General features: G+C 36.6%; 1 pseudogene; it reads right to left on the bottom strand.

Annotated features, from left to right (window-relative positions):
- Nucleotides 1-2,378: 2,378 nt before the first annotated feature.
- Nucleotides 2,379-3,360, bottom strand: LOC147001972 (olfactory receptor 7E24-like; annotated as a pseudogene).
- Nucleotides 3,361-3,588: the final 228 nt, after the last annotated feature.

Genomic DNA, 3,588 nt, shown 5'->3' with positions numbered 1-3,588 from the left:
AATGGCTATCTTGCCTAAAGCAATCTACATATTCAATGCAATCCCCATCAAAATTCCAAATCAATTCTTCACTGAATTTGAAAGGGCAACCTGCAAATTCATCTGGAATAACAAAAAACCTAGGACAACAAAAATTCTTCTCAAGGATAAAAGAACCTCTGGTGGAATAACCATGCCTGACCTAAAGCTTTTCTAGAGTGCAATTGTGATTAAAAAAAAAAAAACCTGCATGGTACTGGTATAACGACAGACAAGTAGACCAATGGAATCTAATTGAAGACCCAGAAATGAACCCACACACCTATGGTCACTTGAACTTTGACAAGGGAGCTAAAACCATCCAGTGGAACAAGACAGCATTTTCAACAAATGATACTGGCACAACTGGTGGTTATCATGTAGAAGAATGCGAATTGATCCATTCCTATCTCCTTGTACTAAGGTAAAATCTAAGTGGATCAAGGAACTCCACATAAAACCAGAGACACTGAAACTTATAGAGGGGAAAGTGGGGAAATACCTTGAAGATATGGGTACAAGGGAAAAATTCCTAAATAGAACAGCAATGGCTTGTGCTGTAAGATTGAGAATTGACAAATGGGACCTCATGAAACTGCAAAGCTTCAAGAAGGCAAAAGACACCATCAATAAGGCAAAAACAAACAAACAAACAAACAAACAAACAAACAAAAAAAGCAAGCCACCAGCAGACTGGGAAAGGATCTTTACCTGTCCTAAATCACATAGGGGACTGATATCCAATATATATAAAGAACTCAAGAAGGTGGATTCCAGAAAATCAAATAACCCCATTAAAAAAAATGAGGCTCAGAAATAAAGAATTCTCACTTGACGAATACCGAATGGCTGAGAAGTACTTCAAAAAATGATCAGCATCCTTAATCATCAAGGAAATGCAAATCAAAACAACCCTGAGATTCCATCTCACACCACTCAAAATGGCTAAGATCAAAAATTCAGGTGACAGCAGATGATGGTAAGGATGTGGATTAAGAGAAACACTCCTCCATTGTTGGTGGGATTGCACGCTTTTACAACCACTCTGGAAATCAGTATGGCAGTTCCTTAGGAAATTTGACATAATACTACTGGAGGATCCCGCCATACCACTCCTGGACATATATCCAGAAGATATTTCAAGTAGTAAGTATGACACATGCTCAACTATGTTCATAGCAGCCTTATTTATAATAGCCAGAAGCTGGAAAGGATCCTGATGCCCCGCAACAAGGAATAGAAACAAAAAATGTTGTACATTTACACAATGGAGTACTACTCAGCTATTAAAAAGAATGAATTTATGAAATTCCTATGCAAATGGATGGACCTGGAGGGCATCATCCTGAGTGAGGTTACCCAATCACAAATGAACTCAAATGATATGTACTCACTGATAAGTGGATATTAGCCCAGCTTTTTAGAATACCCAAGATATAAGATACAATTTGCAAAACACATGAAACTCAAGAAGAACGAAGACCAAAGTGTGGACATATTGCCCCTTCTTAGAATTGGGAACAAAACACCCATGGAAGGAGCTACAGAGACAAACTTTGGAGCTGAGACCAAAGGATGGACCATCTAGAGACTGCCATATCCTTAACATTTGAGTTCATACATGTTTATAATGAAATATAAGCATATTAATCAATCATTCCCACTTTATCCCAAACAATTCTCCCTCCATACTTCATTACATGTTCTCCACCCAATTTCATGTCTTCTGGTCACATAATCCATTGAGTCCAATTGCTGTTGTCCATATGTCCTCAAGTTTAGTGCAAACCCTATAGCTGGAAAATGCTGTCAATGGCCCCATAATCAAAGTGGAGTAGGTCCCCCTTCCCAAGAAGTTATGTAGCACAAATAGCTGTTATATGAAACTCAAGTCAGCAACACAAATGTCAAATTTTAAAATTAAACTATTTTGCACAAAACTCTAATATATGTTAGTTTCATATTTACATGCTGATAAACTATGTTAAGAAAAATTTGAAAGTATTTACTTCTGTAATTAAATCATTATGTTTTCATTTCTACATATGGTAAAAGCATAGCAATTCAAAACAGTTAAACCCAAACCAAATTATACTATTTCTGAATGCATTTTTTGGTGTGTAAAAACATGTGCAGTGCCAATTTATAATGTTATATGTTTAGACAACAGGACACAGTGAAACTACAGGTAACTTGGACAAGTGCATCAAGATAGACCTTGATTTATTATATGTATAAATTAAATTTTGATCACTTATGGTCAGAAATATTTAGAACTACTTCATTTAAATGCCACCACAATGAGTTATGTGACTCAGTTAAAAAAAACAATATATTAAGGGATCATGCATGTAGTTAAATTATGTTATCTGACAGACAATTTTCCAGAGGGCTTTCTTGATGTCCCTGTTCCTCAGGCTGTAAATGAAGGGGTTCATCATAGGAACCACTATTGTATACATTACCGAAGCCACCATACTTTCCCTGGAAGAACTAGAAACTGTTGAACTAAGGTACACACCTATACCTGTTCCATAAAATAGGCAAACAACTGACAGGTGAGATCCACAGGTAGAGAAGGCTTTATATTTCCCTAACAGTGATGGAACTCTAAAAATAGAAGAAGCAATTTTATAGTAGGAGTAAAATATTCCTGAGGCAGGGAGAAAATCAAGAATGATGCTTAAAAGAAACATGACTATGTCATTGATAGTAGTGTTAGAACAAGCAAGTTTTACAAGTTCTGGAACATCACAGAAGAAATGAGGGATTTCTATATTAGTACAAAATGTTAGTTGTGACACCATAAAGCAGTGCACCTGTGAATCAATGAGACTGATACAAAATGACATTACAACCAAATATCTAAACAGACAAGGATTCAGAATGACTTGGTATTGTAGAGGGTAACAAATGGCCACCCATCGGTCATATGCCATCACTGCCAGTATAAAGCTGTCCATACACCCAAACAGAATAAAGAAAGATACCTGAGTTAGGCATTCAGCATAAGTTATGGATCTGTTATGGGCATTCAAGTTTATCAGCATTTTTTGGGCATGGTGGTGCTGCTGAAGCCCATGTCAGACAATAAAAGGTTGTAGAGGAAGAAGTACATTGGGCTGTGGAGGTTGGAATCAAAGCTGATGGCCAAGATGATGAGAACATTTCCAAGCATAGTGAGCAGGTATATGAGCAGGAATAGTGCAAATAAGATGAGCTGCAGTTCAGGGTCCTCTGAGAGTACAAGGAGAATGAATTCCAAGGTTCCCATTAAATTATATGGTTCCATAAGCTAGGACATCTTTTGAAAACAAAACAAAACAAAACAAAACAGACCATTATAGAGAACCAAGCAGTATAGATGTAAGTGTCTACATGCCTATATGTTTGTAAACCAGCAATTCATAAGACACCATTCATACATGAGAACTGTTCATGTTTAGAAATTACGTATTTAATCAGAAAAAGGTTCTGTCGCTAAGAGCTTTGTTTTCTGTTTGGTAGATACTTGAAACATTGAGGAAGGGAAATTCATGATTTGAGTATAAATAAGTGGTACAGCTCTTT

This window comes from Mus caroli, unplaced genomic scaffold (assembly GCF_978045245.1).
Source record: "Mus caroli unplaced genomic scaffold, Mus_caroli_1 scaffold_11, whole genome shotgun sequence".
In the NCBI taxonomy this organism is placed as follows: domain Eukaryota; kingdom Metazoa; phylum Chordata; class Mammalia; order Rodentia; family Muridae; genus Mus; species Mus caroli.
The sequence above is the reverse complement of the archived record's forward strand: the minus strand, read 5'-3'. Positions and strand labels throughout refer to the sequence as shown.